Below are 19,678 nucleotides of genomic sequence, written 5' to 3' on the forward strand. Positions count from 1 at the left end.
CGAATCAGGGCTCAGGGTGCTGACATATGCCTCCGAGCACTGATTTAGAGAATGTAAAACAAGCCCTTTGGCTCACTTTACTTACCTTTTTGGAATGTAATGAGATCAGTTTGCCCTGCTCACTGATCCTCATTACAAAACAAAAAAAAGCTCAGGCTGCTCAGGAAACAATATCAATATATGCCGTAATCTATGCATGAATGACAATGTTGTTACCAGTAAAAACAATGCTAATGTACGCCATGATTTAGGAATGCACAGTATCAATAAAGACAATATATATGTACGCTATGACAACTGTACGCACAAGATGGAGAATGTCAATAAAAATGATACCAAAGACCTCCATATTGTTTTCAAGAGTTCTAGTGAACTCACATCATTGCTGTCAGATTCACCCAAGGTGACCTTCCCCTCAACCCTGCGTCAGATATACATGATCAGGCAGGCCCTGCAACCCACACCCAGGCCTATCAAATAACATGTCACAGATTGAGTCTCTCTTAACCCAAAGACAAACGCACGCCCAAGGAAAGCCCTGGCCACTCCCATAGATAGATAGCTGCTTCACAAACAGGTCCATGGAAATTGGCCCATTGAAACACATTTGGCCAAATTCCCCACGAATACCACAATGCTAGATACCACATGTAGATAGGAACACTGAGCCAATCAGGACACGACATGCACATCACTCTTAGTGATCACGCGCTCCTCATACCATACATCTGGACACATACACACTGGCCCACACTAGCTCTCACTGAGGTCAATAGCCATCTGCGCCCTTATCAGATGCCCAAACTTGTTAATTTACGAGTGAGATGCATTTTCAAGAGTGTAGAAATGTTTTTATTGTACCTCACAAAATGTATATAATACCAGACAAAACTTTGTACACCAAGCGACTTTCCTCAGACGCATTCTGTTGAGCGTTTAATTAAACCAACTTGTTCCTGTTTTGCCAAATGTCTCTTGTCTTTTCATTTCTTAAGGTAAATTCTTATCTGAGCAACAGGACTTGCAATCAAATACCGGACATAGGGTAAGATGTACGAAGAATCGTTTCCCAAAAAGTGGTCACAAATTGCACACCAACTTTTTGTAACTCGATTCTAATTTTGGGAAACTCTGTAAATTAGAAAAAATCATAATACAGAGTGGGTAGCAATTCACCCTACATCATTACTGTTCATGAGGTAGGCTACAAATTGTGACTCACTCCGACTGGCTTTCATCACTGGGATGGGGTCCTGGTGTGGTTTGCAGATCACAATGCCAGTGATCGCATTTAAATACAGTAAACTCTTCTCTTTAAATGTTTTCTTCAAAGAAAATGGGGCTATTTATAAAACAAAATGTCATCTTTTACAAAGTTAGTTTACCTGTTAGCAGCGGTCCCTTCAAATACTGTCACTCCCAATAAACTTTTTTTACATTCACAAATAGGAATGGGTGCCAAAGGGTTCCTCCACTTTTATGAATGGGTTTCCTCCTACTTTGAGGAGTCAGTAACCAATAAATGGTTTGCAACCAAAATTGCAGTCACAGTCCTTCGATGCACAACATTCAGACTGGCAGCATGGAAGGGAAGACATAAACAGACCCTTTTCAAATTGAGATTTGTTATGCAATTCGAAAGTACTCACTAAATCACAAAATGGGTTTAGTACATACCAAACAACCATTTAGCAGTCGCAGACCTTGTGATTTAGCGAATCACAGGGTTTGGACTGGTAAATGGCTTTGTACTTCTGGCCCATAGTGTTGAGAACCACTAGTCTGTTTGCACAAGTGTTGACTTTCTATAACTATATAAGAGGTCCTCATCAAAATAAAAGAATTATGAGCACATCAAGCTCTATAGGAAAATAGAAAGAATGGAGAAATGCATTTGAGTATGATACATTTTTATTGTGTGGCTGCTTAATGTACTGCAATTTATTGAGAGAAGCTGGTGCCTAAGGATCACCAAACACTGAAAATGATTGCATGTTGCGATTTGGGTCAGTACCAGAGTCCTATGAATGGGCGCACAAGTGGAATTTGTGTGAGTCAATTAAATTGCTCGCTTGTCAAGGAGAACAACTTGGCCAAGTAGACTGTGAAGGATAAATAATATCAGTCAGTAGAAAGTGGTTAGAAAGGTAAGTGGTGGTCAGAATATCCTGAGGGATGCTTACCAGTATCGTTAAAGGGGTCCACAGCAAATGAGAACCCAGTTTAATCAAGGTAGAAACACACACGAGTGTGTGTGCACGGAGTCTCAGCAGAGCAAGAGAGGGGTGGATGAAAATATATTTAGGAAGAACCAATAATGTCTAAATTATGCAATAAATTATAGAAATGAATGACCCTTTAAAACAGAAAAAAGGGCAAAAGTAGGAGGAAAAAACTATGATGAAGGCTGCGGCGGGGCAATGGTGGTTCGACTGTCCTTATTGTAATAGGGCGGCCGAGAGACCACCACCGCTGCGCCCCCATGAGTCTGGCGGTCTGTGGACTGCCAGACTCGCAATTAAGCCCTTTGTATGGATGTGTGCGAGTATGGGTATCTGCAAGTCTATGTGTCTTTGTGGGGGTGTGTGTGTATATATATGTGTACGTGGGCATGTATGTGTGTGTTTATGGCTGTTGAATTTGTCCCTCTCTGCAGTGTCATCCCCAAAACTTTGCCTTTACCCTCCAGTTTTCTGATCCTGTTTTTTGGGCTATTAAGATTCTCTTAGACACCAGCATGTGCGACGCAAGGACTTCGCATCTCGATGCCCAGGCTCACAAGGTATGTCCTCAGGGGACTGAATTCAGTCCTGTAGCCAGACTGTTCTCCATCGCAGTCGAGCTGAACTTGTGGCTTTGTCTTAGTACAGCGCAACTAAATAACGGCAGTTGGTTCTTTGTAATCCTAATCATTGATTTCACTGAAATCTTTAGAGTTACATATCTCCGGATATACTAATTGGACTTTTGTGGTTTTGGTCTCAAATAATTGATTAATTTTACCTCTATTTTTCTAAATTGATATGGGATTTTGCTTGTGTTCTGTTTTCACTTTATTTTATTACTGTTTCAATTGCTGCATACATTTTTTACACATTGCCTCTAAGTGAAGCCTAACTACTTTGTGCCAAGCTCCCAGAGGGTTAAGAAGAGGTTAATTAGGGGTTTGCCTGTGTTTTACCCTGACAAAGATTGTGGTTGCTGCTTCAATAGAGTTTCAAACCCTCTACCTGTACCCAATTTCCTATACTGACTGTTTGGTGTTTGTGCTTGTGCATGGGTTTGTGTGGGTGTTGGGTGTGTGGATGCTTGTTTGTGTGCATGTATGTAGGTGTTTATGTGTGAGTATTGGAAGTGTGTGTATGTGTCTCTGTGTGCGGTGTGTGTGTATGTGTATGTATGTAAGTGTCTTTGGGGAGTTACCTGTGAAGAGCTGAGTATAGTATTAGCACAGTGCATAATATGACTTTGGCCACATAAAAGAGCTTAGATGTATAGAGTGACTGACCTCTCACAGAACAGCTATAGATCAAATGAAACCTTTGTGTAGCAGGGGCTTGGCAATGTATTGGGGTTAAGTGTCTCAAGGGAGTGGGCTCTAGGTGAAGATTGTATGTAGAAGGAGCTTGGCCACCAAATAGAGCTTGGGTGCCTTAACAAACTATCCTCTTGCTGGAAGGTTGTGCACAGGCTGAAGGGTGCGCTTCTGCATAGTGCATAGTAGAAGCATGAACGCCTTCCGGGGCTTGAGTGTCTGAAAGGAGTGGGTTCTCAGTGAGATATTCTGCTCAAGGCTTAGGGTGTGTGTAGTAGTCACTTTGCCACCTTAAGGAGGATGTATGTAGTAGGGTGATTGTCACCTAAGAGGTTGTGGGTATCAAAAGCAAGGCTGTGTGTTATAGGGGTTTGTACACTTGCATTTCATTGAATGCACCTGAGAGGCTCCTTACCCCAAATAGTGTGATACAGGGTGAAGGGTGTGGATTTCTGAAAGGATTGGTCTCTCCAGGGGTTCTTCTGTACAGGGTTTGGGGTGTGCATCTTAGGGAAGTTCACACCTAAGGAAGCATAAGTGTTTGGAGGGAATGGGCTCTATTGGAGGCTTCTGTAGAAGGTATACACTGTGTGTTGGAGGGGCTTGTCCATTTGCATCTTATTGATTGCGCCCAATAGATTGCCTACCCACATATAGCATGTTACAGGATGCAGGGTGTGTGAATTAGGGGCTTGAACATCTAAAGGTGCTTGGATATCTCAAAGGAGTGGGGCCTCCATGATGACTTCAGTACAGGGCATAGGGTGTGTGTAGTAGTATCTTTGCCACCTTAATAAGACTAACCACACAATAAAATCCCAACACTAATTTATAAAAAATAGGCTTTATGTTTATGAAAAAAGAGACACCAAAACTACAAAAATCCAATGTAGGGAACCAGAGATGTGAATTTTCTAAATAATAAACACTTTATAGTGCTTAAAAAACAATGGCTCCAATTTGGGGCACCTGATCCCTCTTGAGTGAAAGTCAAAGGTTGAGACCTACCACAAAGAAGCCCTGGTCAGATACACTAAATGGGAGGCCTAAGTGAAAATTTACCTTCGTGCTTAGAAACTATTCTGGAGGATTTTCTCTTGACGCTGTACAGGCCACTCCAGCAGGCCAGATTCACAGCGGCTTCATGGGCTTGGTCCAGCTGGAGCCCCTGGTCAACTCCTGGAAGTTTTGAGTTCCGTAGCTTTCAGAGTGATGAATCTGAAATTCAGGCCGGTTCGCATTCGATGTAGTCGGCTTGACTCTCGCATTCGGTCACCTAAGGGAGCTTTTTCCAAAGTTGCTCCAAACTTCTGGAACTTCTACCTGAAGTTCCTCTTGTGTGTTCACAATGTCCAAAACACCATCCCAAGTGTTGAAAGGCCCTGAGGTGGTCATTGGGATGTTGGGACTACAATTCCCAAGATAAACATGGCCAAATCCTTAAAGATCCACTGGATGCACTCCAGGATGGGCACTTCTTGGAGGAGATGATGCAGGTGGGCTCTCTTAACCTGTAGCTTGCAGGGAGTTCACTCCTTAATCCTTGTGAAGCCAGGCAAATTCCTTAGGTCTGTAGCACCAGATTGTGTAGCAGGTGCAGTCCATCAGAGTGCAGTCCTTTGACTGAAGATCAGGGTTCCAGCAGGGCAGACCTTCATCTTCTTGTTGTCACAGTAGATTTGAGTTGTGTGGCAACTCTTCCATATTTATTCACTGCATCTGTTCATCAAGCAGGGGGGCACCCGTGACCAATGGGATGCAGGGTGTCACCCTCAGGTATGACAGCTTCCTCCAAAGTGTAGCTTATTCTTGTCCCAGAAAGCACTATTCTTCTAAAATCCAAGATGGAGAAACTTTCTCCTGGAGAGTTAGATCTGGCTAAGCCAACCCACTGGTGTGGCTAAGATTCTTTAACACTCCCCTTCCAGCCCCTTCACTAATATTATTCCAGTGGCCCATGTTTGGCTGGGGTGTAGGATGTGGGAGTGAAACTGTGCTGTCCTAAAGTGTAATTTTCCTTCTGAAGACCAGTCTGGCTACTCTACCCTAATCCTGCCTTTTGCTTCTGCAGCTGCAGTTCTCCACTCACAGTCTCTCTAGCAGGCTACTTCACACCCCAATAAGACAGCTTGGCTCAGCCTGGCCGAGGCTGGCCAATCAGGAGAGGGCAACTGGAAGGCTGCATTTTAGCTCACAGAAAAGAAAGTTCTATAAATCCTTGCCTGTAATAGTTATAACAAATCTAACAGTGGCAAGTTGTTGGGTTTATCATAACTATTCATTTACGTCCTTGAAATATGGGGCATATTTAAAGTCCCTATTACCACAGGAATATCAATTTTATAGACGTCCCTGCGGCGATAGAGGCTTCGCCTTATTCACAAGGTGGTGATAAGCCACTTAGCGTGGCTTAACACCGACTTGTGAATAAGGCACCCTTTCACGCTGTACTTAAGGTGAAAGGTGTGGGCAATGGGTGTTGCAGTGGGCATTCCACTGCAACACTCATGGATTTTGAAATCCCATATTTACAAGAGTGGTGTAAATATGGAGCACCACCAAAAATTAGGACCAGGGTTAACCTGGTCTTAGGAAATCAAAAAGGGGGGAGTGAAGAGGTGGTGCCGATGGGCACCGAGGTGGGCACGTCCTCCTCTTATCAGGGATATAGGTTTAATCAAACAGGGCCACCTCACATTCGGTGGATGTGTATCCAGATGTCATTGGAATACACCATCTTTGTTAAAATACCCCTCACACACCAAAAGGGCCCTTGGTGTCATGCTTCATCATCGGGGTCTTCCCGTCCCGCTGCGGGGCGGGGCAGTGCTGCGACAAGCGGATACGCTGGAGCACCTTTAGATGGAGGTGCTAAGTGTTGGGAGTGAGTGTCAGTGGGGTCAGGAGTGATATAAGTGTGGGTTGTTTAAAAAATACCTGGCCTAGTGGAAAAAAGAATTTTATTAAACACTGGCTGGTATTATTTAAAAAAAAGTGAAGCGGAGAGATGGAGCAGGTTAATGGGCTCTCTCTCCTAAGTGGGTCAACATGTTTCGAGGCACGGGGCCTCTTCGTCAGGACCTAGGGGAGATCCCCCTGTCACTCACTAGTGTTTCTCCACAGAGGTAGAAAAAAGTGTATATACAAAAAGTGAAAAAAAGAGACTATGTGAGTAACTACAATTAATAATTACACCACATATGCTACCACACTAATAATGTAGTATGCCTGCAAGGTAAGAACAATAGATAAAAAATGCGCCGATCCCAAAGTGCGCTTAACTCTAATTCACCTGTAATGGAAAACGAGAAACACACAGATATATACCAGATTGGGGTGTAGGATCATGCGTAAACAGTGAAGAATATTGAAGCATTTCTTCAGAACACACACAGTCACACACAGAATAAGTAACACATAGGGGATGAGAATAGCCAAGGGTGGAGGTATTCAAATGCATACTTATCAGTGGGGGGGTCAATGCCTCATGAGCCAGCTTAAGACAGAAGGGTATGGTGGGGTCTCAACTGCAGAGAGGGAGAAGAGGGAGTGTATTGTAATTCTGTCCCATAAGTTGTATATTTAAGCACTACCAGGTAAGGCTAGGATCCAGGATTCATCCTAGTGGAGACGGCTGTGCCGTACTTACTGTGCCCCTAGCACGCTCGTGCTTCCTCCTTCGTCCGCAGGTTCCGTGGATGTGAGGGAGGCTGAGGGCGGCGAGTTTATATACAGAGTAGTAATTGGATAATTGTTCAATTAAGCGCGGAAAAGCCCGCCGAATATACAAGGGCCAGAAAGGAAAATATAGCGGGCGGCCATGTTTGAGTGTTAGGTAGCACCCATAGATGCAGTCATGGTCTTCAGTTCTTAGATCGGGTGCCCGCTTCATACCAGGTTTAGACACATTACTTATGTCTGTGGCAGCTCCTTGCTTTGTAGACTAACGGACTGGTGAGATCAGCCCGTAACCGCGCAGAGTGCAATCTACTGTGGAGTTGCGCATGCGCCGGATTATTCGTTCTGCGCGCATGCGTGTAGAACCGACACTGGGGTCGGCGCGCATGCGCACAACTACCCTGGTATAGTGTATCTTGCAGACACACGCGACTCAGGATTCTGGGAACTAGCACTACTCCCGAGTTATATATGGCTGGAGAGAAGCTGAGGAAGTCGATAGCTGAACCAACTCCATACTGATGTTACTATATACAAAAATAAAACTGCATTTATCAGTTTGTTAGAGGACTGGGAGGGTTAGAACCTTGGGGGGCTGTGATATTAAAATACAGTATGCCACTTGCTTGCTGATATGTTCATATATATATTCACTGAAAAAACCATAGGTTATAGACCATATATAGTTAGGAATTAGCATTTAGAAAACCTTATTTTACTCACACAAAACCATTGAAATTCCATATATAGTTAGTTGCACTAACTATATATCGCGCACCCGCAATCCACTGCTGATGATGTCACATATTACATCATTCATGACATGGTCAGTGACATCACTGATGACAACATCCAGTGATTATGTGTTTCTGTAAAGTTTAAATATGTTTTACATATTGAAGAATGAGTGGATGTATAAGTGTCTGAATGAAGGTTTTAGTAGGTGCGTGATTGACTGTATGAGTGAGTGATTAAATGCGTCTTACTGAATGCACGGGTTAGTGACTAAACTGTCTTAATTTGTGCATCATTATGTCTGTTGTGATGTAAACTGCTGCATGTGTTGATCATTAGCTATACGAGAGGCTATATGTGTTATTAATTGGTTGCCCAAGTATTTCTATGGGAGATTGAGTTTGTGTGGGGGTGGCTGGAAGGTGTGTGACTCTGTGCATAGATGTGTGAGCAGTTTATTCACTAGGTGTATGAGTTCAAGAGTGCATGTGGAAACAGCTACATGGGCAGTTGACTGTGTGCATGAGTGTATTGATGAGTGAATGGATATCTCAATGCTACATGTCATAGTAAGTACATATGTAAAACACAGTACATGTGAGAGTTGGCATATATAAATAACTGTGCATGAGAGCCACTGAGTGAGTGGTTGTATCGATCATTGTGAACTTGTATCAGGGATTGTATAAGAGAGTAAATATGTGTTAGTATATGTTTCAATAAGTAAGGTGTGTATAACTGTATAGTTGAAGAAATGGAGGTGAGATTGTTTCTTTGCATGACTGACTGGGTGTGTGAGTAACTCCATGGATGAGTGGCAGTGTGTGAGTGTCTGTATACACTGAGTGTATCTAAGGTTATATTAGAGTCTGAAGAAGTTTATCGTATTAGCACAAGAATGATGCCAAATGAGACGTCATCAGTGATGTCATCAGTGATGTCATTTGAGATGTCATCAGTGATGTCATCAGTGATGTCACTGACCATGTCATGAATGATGTAATATGTGACATCATCAGCAGTGGATTGCGGGTGCGCGATATATAGTTAGTGCAACTAACTATATATGGAATTTCAATGGTTTTGTGTGAGTAAAATAAGGTTTTCTAAATGCTAATTCCTAACTATATATGGTCTATAACCTATGGTTTTTTCAGTGAATTTTCAAGGTTTTGTAAATGCTAATTCCTAACTATATATGGTCTATAACCTATGGTTTTTTCTGTGAATTTCATTGGTTTTTTAACAGCTAATATCTGTAGCTGTAAAATGTATTCTTCTTTAAATCCAAAAATATATTTTATATGTTTATGAATAATTTTTTTTTTAAATATTTTTTTTTCTTCGTTCCCGCTTCGCGAATCGGGAAGCTTCCCGTTAGCTGACCTTGATGCCGCGAAATAGACCGCGAGCCGGTAAACGTTTCTTTACCGCAAGTGCCGCGTTAGAAAACAACATCGTGACGCCTCCCGTCCGCATGACGTTTCACGTTGTCGCGTGATACGTCATATGACGTGCTACGTTAGCGAACTGGTACGCGAAGCGAGTCGCAAAGCGCAGGTTTCTGGAAGCAAACCGGGAGGCCCTGCAAAGCGCTTAACGTAAACACAGCAAGTCATGTGACTTGGTAATAACACTTTTCATTGGTTCATTTCACTTTTGGTTTCCTAATGATATAAGACTAGGTCATATAATCTAAAATGAACACTTTTGATTGGTTGAGAACTCTTGTTTTTCCCAAATGATGAAAATCCCTCCTTCTTTCCTCACTCTGACTTTCATCATTGTGAGAGAAAGACCCTTTGTGATCACTGAGCAATGGCTTCTTTAGTAGCTTCAGCTGGTGCTTCCCCACCACCTCCACCACATCCAAGGAAGAGTGGACCACCTGCTCAAGTTCTAATTCAACAAGAAGAAGAAGAAGAGGAACAGGAGGACGAGCACGAAGAGAGGCAGTTTTTGCCTGAGCAGCCCAGGACGTCTCACCGGAAAGAAAACTTCATTTGGCAATTTTTTAAAATTCCCAAAGGTCAGAAAAAAGTAAATGCAAGATACGTAACTTGCCTTATATGTCAAGATAGACTGTCCAGAGGGACCGACAAAAAATACAGTTTCGGAAACTACACAATGCATCGCCATATGACTAGGTGGCATCCTAACAACTACAGTGCTGCACAGTTTCGGAACGACCTAGATAATCTCCCTATTATGGCCAGAAGATCTGTTGTACCGGAAGTAACGGGACCAGAGGGCAGGGAGATGGTGCCAAATATACAAATGAGATTTGGTGATGTAAAACACATCTGCACATTTTGCGATGGATTCATTTCCTACGGAGAAAAAAGCATCACTCTGATCAACAGAGCTATTGACTATCATATGCAAGTTTGTCCGAAACGCCCAAAATAATAAATACTTCTTTTTTTTGTTTTGTTGCTCCTGTTGAGCCCTTTACAATGAATCGTTTTCATTGCCCCCTCCAAGAAAAACCCAAAAAAATATAAAACTGTTCCGAAAAATTCAAAAACAGTAAAAAAATGTTCAGAAAAATAAAAAAAAAAGTTCTTTTCAGAACTACCTCCCCGTTATTAAAAAATTGGTACAATATTTGGAATTGTGCCAACCTCTATTTCTCTTAGTTCGCTTCCTAGTTCGCTCGCTGGTACGCGAACCGGAAGCGAACCAAAAACAGTAAGTATAAGGGAAGGAAACAGACACTTATGTTAAAAGAAACACAGCTATAAGGGAGTAAACTAGAGATACCATTACCCGTAATCCACTGCTGATGATGTCACATATTACATCATTCATGACATGCTCAGTGACATCATCAGCAGAGGATTGCGGGTTTTTTGGCAACATGCCTTATCCACGGTTTAATAACGCTGCCTTTTGCTTTATATAAGTTTTCAAATTGTATGAAATATATACCAATAGGTCGTTATGAACCTTTAGGTAGTGCTTTTCTTCATGAGGTCTGGTCGCTTCCATACACATACAGATGTTTCAAAGATGATCAAGAAGTTTATCTGAATGGAGAGGAATGCACTGAGACGCCAGATCATTCACTAATGTGTAGGCACATACAGTTACACGGTTCATGCAACAAACACCGACCAAATATGGCTTGCGTGTTGCAAGGCACGCCAGTTCCTGCTATCATCCCCACGTTCAAGTTGTTGGAAAATGGTAGTTATTTGATGCTCAATAATGAAGATTGTTCTGAGTTAATTAAAAGTATTCCTTTTATCGTAACAGTAAGTGAACGGGTTATTTGCTGCAGAAATGTTCTATTTCCTCCCACACATGAACATAGGGAGTTTTCAATCTGGCCACAAATACCAACCTTGGGACACGTTTCAACGGCATGGCAAGAATAAGAGCTCTTTTGTCTCAGAGAGAGGTGGCCTTGAGTTCGGCCCGTGAAACTTTCGTACTTCACATAGCGAACACCCATACAGAGGTGCACACCCTTTTCAATTAAGATTTGCCTTTCAATTTCAGCAACATGTTTCCGACTATCTTTAACGCATCCTCCACAAAGTCCCTGGCACACTTTTTTAAAGTTGTTACCAGTGGTCTCGTGACTTCATTTGAGAAAATCTTTGGAGTCATCCCTGCTTCCTTTCATTGTATTTTCTGCACTCTGGTTCGTAGATTGGCATTTTTACTTGCATTACCAGCGGACGCTCTTGTGCTTTTTTAAATTTTTAAATATGGATGTCCCTCCTATGCAACCTCCGACCCTGCAGCTGCTGACACTGTTCCGCAATCGCATGCTAGAATATTATGGCACAATGCCGTTGGCGATATTAAGCACGGCATATGGATTATCTTTTCGGTTCTCCTACTTCACCTGTGTCCAGCCTGTATTTCACTGCCTGACCTGTGATTTCGATTGGGCCATTGATTTGTGTCTCTGCGGACCGGTTTCTCCTGACGTCGACTTTAATCAGCTGATGACTCCTATCATTACTCACGAGTTGGTTTGTCCTGGCGAAAGGATTATGGCTGTGGCATTGATGCATGGACTACTTGGTCCCTGGAATTTACTGGCGGCAGCACAGTCTTTCTTGGAACAGAGCTTTCTTGAAAACCCACCGAGCTGTCCTCTGATGGTGATAGAGGATCCGGTGCTGGGAGAGCACGTATGTTCTTTTCCGCTTTTAAATTGGATGGCTGAACTGTTTTCGGATGAAGACGGTGACTTCCTATTGGAGGCTGTTGCAGCTTATTTTGCATACACAGTTATGTCATAGACCTTTTTCATGTTTGATATGCTGAGTACTAGCATTTCATTGACAATTCATTGACTTATTTGTCAAGTTTTTATTATTTACCTTGCCTATTGGCTTAAGACTCGATAAAGTACTTGGCTGTTTTATTTTTCTTTAGCATTAAATGTTCCTAGTTTTTAATGCTTTACCTTGCGGACCGTCCACATATAAACTTGCAATCTGCTCTCATGAGATGGCACTTCTATTATCTTATTCAGTTCGTTTCCGGATCATGAGGAGGTGTCATCTAGGTCCTGGATATCTTTACACCGTGTTAAGTTAGCATGGGCTCATTACCGGTTTAAACGCCATTTTTCCTTTTTTGCAACTTCTGCACACGACACTTAGTTGTTGCTTTAGCTTTCCACCTAGTAGTTCATCGTGGTTTACATGAGAATAATATGTTATTGGTCTACTATCTGCTTTACTTGTTAAACTATATCTGTACAGCGAGTGCTAAAGTTTCAAGAACAACACGATACAGAATTGTTATGAGGTCTGATCTCCACGACTTCATACTCATAACATAAGTGCAACTTCTGCCAATTCTGGGCATGAGGCGGGTTTTATATTGCTTTGCCGAACACACATACACAACAGTTGATGCGGTTCACATGAAGAGAGAGCTGGTGTATGCTGATGTGATTCCTTCAAATCTAAGACACTAAAGTATGGGCACGCCCTAAACCAACACAAAGAGACCTTCTTAGCAAATAATATAATATGTGTATTAGGGAGGGTGAGATATAAGCAGCCGCGGGCCGTGGAGGGAGTTACGATGGGGCAGGGAGGCGGGGAGGGGGAGAAGCAGGGTGGAGCCCTCTCTACCTTGCCCCTCCCCCTCCCCGCCTCCCTGCCCCACCGTAACTCCCTCCACGGCCCGCGGCTGCTTATAAGTGTTGCTAACTCTTATTCATTTACAGCATGTTAACATACTGTCACCATTCGCTTTTTATGTACTAGTAACTATGCTGGTAATTTTGCTACTGATAATATGTGTACTTGTATTCTCCACCCTGCTTCTCCCCCTCCCCGCCTCCCTGCCTCACCGTAACTCCCTCCACGGCCCGCGGCTGCTTATAAGTGTTGCTAACTCTTATTCATTTACAGCATGTTAACATACTATCACCATTCACTTTTTATGTACTAGTAACTATGCTGGTAATTTTGCTACTGATAATATGTGTACTTTTATTATCTAAGGTACTACGCCTGAGAAGACGGCATTAGTAAATAAACATTTCAAATACACATCTGTTCTTCTTAACTCCATGTTCTGGTTTCTAAGAAATCTATAACGACCGACTGTTCATGAGTTCCACGTATCCTGAGGTACTATAAGTTCATATTCTGGATTGTCTAAACATTGAGAGTTTGTTATATCCAATGTGACACTGTACCTAGCTTGCTAAGGAGTTTTTGATTACTAACGTGAGTTTTGGGACACCCTAATTCGCCGAGGTTCCAATCCTCTGTCCACAGTTCTGTGTGACAACAGAAACCCTGCGACAGGGGCACCCCCGACCCTTGCTGGAGCTTCATCACACTTGCGATACAACTCCAGCAATGCATTCGCCGAGGTTCCAATCCTCTGTCCACAGTTCTGTGTGAGAACAGAAACCCTGCGACAGGGGCACCCCCGACCCTTGCTGGAGCTTCATCACACTTGCGATACAACTCCAGCAATGCGCCACCTTTACGGCACAGATACATCACGCATCTGTGCTGTTTTTGCCCCATGATGCGCCGCATTGTAAATGCAGCACACCATAGGTGACGGAACAGCGGCACAAAATGACTAACACATCCCTGGTGATGCGCCAGTCATCATAAATGTATCCCTATGCTTCTTATCTTGTTAGAGATGAACCGCCATATGTATCATCAAAGTTATTTGCATTTCCTAAATAGCGAACTTTAAGGAATAAATAGCGATTCTTTACCATTCCTAGTTTGCGATGAGCTATTTGCTAATTAGCCGAATGTAGCCCAATGAAGCCCAATGTAGCCCAATGTAGCCCAAAGATGGCCGCCAGACACACAAAAAAACAAATGTAGCCCAAATATCAGCCAGATGTAGCCCAACTATAGCCCAGTGACAGAATGACCAATCAGCTTCGCAAACCTCCGTTACGCGAAGCGGAGCGCTGTTACAGATATATATCTTTTTTTGAACGTTAATTTCTCAAAATCCACTGGAGCACATATATTGAGACCTAGCAAAGGCACATCGGGCTACCAGTCCCTAATATTTTGCCAAGTTTCGTGCAAATCCATTCAGCCGTTCAATTATTATTATTATTATTTTTTTTTGCCCCGCGGGGCCCTTTTAAAACCTCCACATCAAACCTAGGGGGTCAGCGAGGATCTACTATGCCCCCTTATAGTTATTTCCCCCTTTGTTTTGACCTCCTCTTGTCTCTCGATCCTACCGAGAGACAAGATGGCGGCCGCTACGGACTGTTTGGAATGTTGACAGACGCCGGAGAACCAATCAGCTTCGCTTCACAAAGCTCCGTTGCGCGAAAAGTCCGCGAACCAGTGCGCTGCCCGGTCCGCTGTTACAGATATATATCTTTTTTTAAACGTTAATTTCTCAAAATCCACTGGAGCACATATATTGAGACCTACAAAAGGCACATCGGGCTACCAGTCCCTACAATTTTGCCAAGTTTCGTGCAAATCCATTCAGCCGTTCGGGCTAAAAGTGAGGCCAACCGCTCTATGGAAAACTCAATGTTAAAAACACGTTTTGGGACCCCCCTTTTTTCTCGGCCCCCACTGTACGAACCCCCCCAAATTTTCAAGGGCTGCTCAGAAACAAAATGTGCCATTTTCCTGAAAATTTCAGCCAATTCCGTCCACAAACGCCAAAGTTATTAGACATAGAATTTTCAAAAAACCCATAGAGAAAAAATCCTAACTATATATACCTACTGGCGACCGCCAGTAGGTAATATATACACAATACAGTTCCAGGAGGACTGGAAGGGGTGGAACCTACGGAAAACTTATGCTGTAATGCATTATGCTTGAATAACCATTCTTTCCACAGGACATTTCTATTGGAAACAAAGGTGTCTGTAGTTGTAACGCACATAGCGAGCCCTAGGTATTCAGTTGGGCCCACGGAATGTCATCATTCAAGCCAGTGCGGTGTGTCCCCAAGCGGAACACCCAGCGTTGTTCTTTCGATAGAAGGTCTCTATCATTGGAAAAGGCCTCGATGACTGTCCACTGCAGGTCGTGGACACTGTGTCCTACGGTGGCGAAGTGTGCTGACATTTTTGTAGTTGTCCTATTGCAGCGTACATTGCTGCGGTGTTCACCCATTCGAATTTTCACGGGTCTGCTGGTCATGCCCACATACTCCTTGTTGCAGGGACATGTGATTAGGTACACCACATTGCGACTATTGCAATTGGTGAAGGCTCGCTGTTCCCATGTAGACTGGTTAGAAAATGTGATACGTCTGCTCTTCTTTGTGTATTGGCAAGATACACAGGTCCCACATGGGTGGTGTCCACTGACCCCTATGACTCTAGAAGGTTCAATTACACCTGTTGCTTTTGGTCTGGTATGGACCAGAAGATCCTTTAGTTTCATTCCTCTTCTATGTGCAAACATAGGTTTGGGAAAATCCAGTTTGCCACATGATAACACCCTCCAATGTTTGTTCACGATCTTAGTGATCTGGTTGGAGTTGGTGTTGTAAGTGGTTACGCAGATTGGGCGTAGATCAGGTTCTTTCGCTTCGGTTTCCTCCAAAAGGGCTTCTCTGTTGTTATTACGTGCACGCTTGAGGCCTTTACGAACAATGTTCGCAGGGTACTGTCTGTTCAGGAGTTTGCACTCCAAGTCTGCTGCTTGTGTCTTAAAGTCATCAATGTTGCTACAGTTACGCCGTAGGCGGAGAAATTGTCCGTACGGAAGGTTCTCACGCAAGTGGCGCGGGTGGAAGCTACTGTACAGGAGCAGACTGTTCTTGGCTGTGGGTTTGAAGTGAGTGCTGTGGAGAAACACTAGTGAGTGACAGGGGGATCTCCCCTAGGTCCTGACGAAGAAGCCCCGTGCCTCGAAACATGTTGACCCACTTAGGAGAGAGAGCCCATTAACCTGCTCCATCTCTCCGCTTCACTTTTCTTTTAATAATACCAGCCATGATGACATTCCGTGGGCCCAACTGAATACCTAGGGCTCGCCATGTGCGTTACAACTACAGACACCTTTGTTTCCAATAGAAATGTCCTGTGGAAAGAATGGTTATTCAAGCATAATGCATTACAGCATAAGTTTTCCGTAGGTTCCACCCCTTCCAGTCCTCCTGGAACTGTATTGTGTATATATATATATATGAACATATCAGCAAGCAAGTGGCATACTGTATTTTAATATCACAGCCCCCCAAGGTTCTAACCCTCCCAGTCCTCTAACAAACTGATAAATGCAGTTTTATTTTTGTATATAGTAACATCAGTATGGAGTTGGTTCAGCTATCGACTTCCTCAGCTTCTCTCCAGCCATATATAACTCGGGAGTAGTGCTAGTTCCCAGAATCCTGAGTCGCGTGTGTCTGCAAGATACACTATACCAGGGTAGTTGTGCACTCTGCGCGGTTACGGGCTGATCTCACCAGTCCGTTAGTCTACAAAGCAAGGAGCTGCCACAGACATAAGTAATGTGTCTAAACCTGGTATGAAGCGGGCACCCGATCTAAGAACTGAAGACCATGACTGCATCTATGGGTGCTACCTAACACTCAAACATGGCCGCCCGCTATATTTTCCTTTCTGGCCCTTGTATATTCGGCGGGCTTTTCCGCGCTTAATTGAACAATTATCCAATTACTACTCTGTATATAAACTCGCCGCCCTCAGCCTCCCTCACATCCATGGAAGCCGCGGACGAAGGAGGAAGCACGAGCGTGCTAGGGGCACAGTAAGTACGGCACAGCCGTCTCCACTAGGATGAATCCTGGATCCTAGCCTTACCTGGTAGTGCTTAAATATACAACTTATGGGACAGAATTACAATACACTCCCTCTTCTCCCTCTCTGCAGTTGAGACCCCACCATACCCTTCTGTCTTAAGCTGGCTCATGAGGCATTGACCCCCCCACTGATAAGTATGCATTTGAATACCTCCACCCTTGGCTATTCTCATCCCCTATGTGTTACTTATTCTGTGTGTGACTGTGTGTGTTCTGAAGAAATGCTTCAATATTCTTCACTGTTTACGCATGATCCTACACCCCAATCTGGTATATATCTGTGTGTTTCTCGTTTTCCATTACAGGTGAATTAGAGTTAAGCGCACTTTGGGATCGGCGCATTTTTAATCTATTGTTCTTACCTTGCAGGCATACTACATTATTAGTGTGGTAGCATATGTGGTGTAATTATTAATTGTAGTTACTCACATAGTCTCTTTTTTTCACTTTTTGTATATACACTTTTTTCTACCTCTGTGGAGAAACACTAGTGAGTGACAGGGGGATCTCCCCTAGGTCCTGACGAAGAGGCCCCGTGCCTCGAAACATGTTGACCCACTTAGGAGAGAGAGCCCATTAACCTGCTCCATCTCTCCGCTTCACTTTTCTTTTAATAATACCAGCCAGTGTTTAATAAAATTCTTTTTTCCACTAGGCCAGGTATTTTTTAAACAACCCACACTTATATCACTCCTGACCCCACTGACACTCACTCCCAACACATAGCACCTCCATCTAAAGGTGCTCCAGCGTATCCGCTTGTCGCAGCACTGCCCCGTCCCGCAGCGGGACGGGAAGACCCCGATGATGAAGCATGACACCAAGGGCCCCTTTGGTGTGTGAGGGGTATTTTAACAAAGATGGTGTATTCCAATGACATCTGGATACACATCCACTGAATGTGAGGTGGCCCTGTTTGATTAAACCTATATCCCTGATAAGAGGAGGACGTGCCCACCTCGGTGCCCATCGGCACCACCTCTTCACTCCCCCCTTTTTGATTTCCTTAGTCTTTAGACAGCGTGCAGCTGTGGGAGTCTTTTTTCTCTCGAGTTAATCGAGACACCAGTAGTTCTGGACCTACACATAGCACCCCATTAGGCTGCCTTGTGTTTATTTTTCACGCACATCACAGCTAAACACTTACACATAGTCACCACACACTCATTCTAAGTAGCCATCCATCATGGAGGATGCGGGAGGCCTCACCTTTGACGATGAGGAAGTCGATAGAATCCTAGCCACGCTTCGCCCTTTTGAAGGGCTAAGTAACACCGAACCATGCATGAACGATAGTGACTGGGACGAATTGGCTGTGCTAAGGAGAACACAGATCAAAACGGCCCTACACGGTCTATTCATGTCGGAATATCTGAAGTCCAAGACAGCCCCGTCAGGGTTAATAGTTAAAAATGAACCTTTCATCTTTACCCACGACCTCGAATTTAAACGAGACTGGTCCTTGATTAGCTGGCAATGCGCCAGAGATTGGTTGGTTCTCATTGTAAAGACAGCGACAAAGCTGACCCAAGAACTTAAAATTGAAATTTCAAAACTGGAAGTAAAAATCAAGAGTTACTTATCCCCTACTGCCCTGAAAAAACGACTCGAGGAACTAAACCAAGAAATGACCGAGTTCGAACTCACTCTGAAAAAAAGTAAAAGTAAAAAACATAAAAAAGATACAGAGGAGTTCACACAGGAGCGGATTTACCCGTATATCAAGAAAGACTATGTGTCAAAAAGTCAAAACAGTGATCAAGACACCAACCTTTCTGATACTAGCTCGAATAGCTCTAACTCGAGCAGAAATAGCAATCAGGGCGCCAACAGAGGAAAACCCTCTTTCGGAGGGCAATTCCCAAGGGGCGGAAGAGTATGGATACCATACCAGGCCCCCCCAGGGTACATGCAATACCAACCGGCACCACCCTTTATGGGTCACCCCTTCCAACCTTGGGACCCACAGGCTCCCCAGTTTAACTACTATGGGCAGCAGCCTTTTTTAGGCCAGCGCCGAGGCCCCAGAAGGGGAAGAAATCGAAAAGGAACTCAGGTTCACTGGAACCAACCACCGGAGACCGCACCAGGTGTATCAACCCGGAGCCAAACAGCCTCCACCAGCCGGGGAACCTAGTAGTGAACCTGTCGGATCAAGAGCTAACAGAGGACCAAGAGAAGGTTCTGTCAAAAGGTCTAGGCTATGTCCCCACGAACAAAATGGACAAGTTTAAAATCTGCCAAGAGATGAAAGAGTTCATGCGGAAACTCAAACTCCGAGCTTTCTTTCAGGACTCGACCAACGAGGGTACCGAGCAGTCAGATACAGGGTTAAAGAAAAAGTCGACTTTCACCCCGCTAGACTCCACCATTCCTGTAGAACTGTTAACCTTCGAGAAAGCAGTAATGGAAGATCTTGAGAAGTTACCCACCGGTGACAAGATCTCCTTTCGGAATACTTCT

This window comes from Lissotriton helveticus, chromosome 1_1 (genome assembly GCF_964261635.1).
Source record: "Lissotriton helveticus chromosome 1_1, aLisHel1.1, whole genome shotgun sequence".
In the NCBI taxonomy this organism is placed as follows: domain Eukaryota; kingdom Metazoa; phylum Chordata; class Amphibia; order Caudata; family Salamandridae; genus Lissotriton; species Lissotriton helveticus.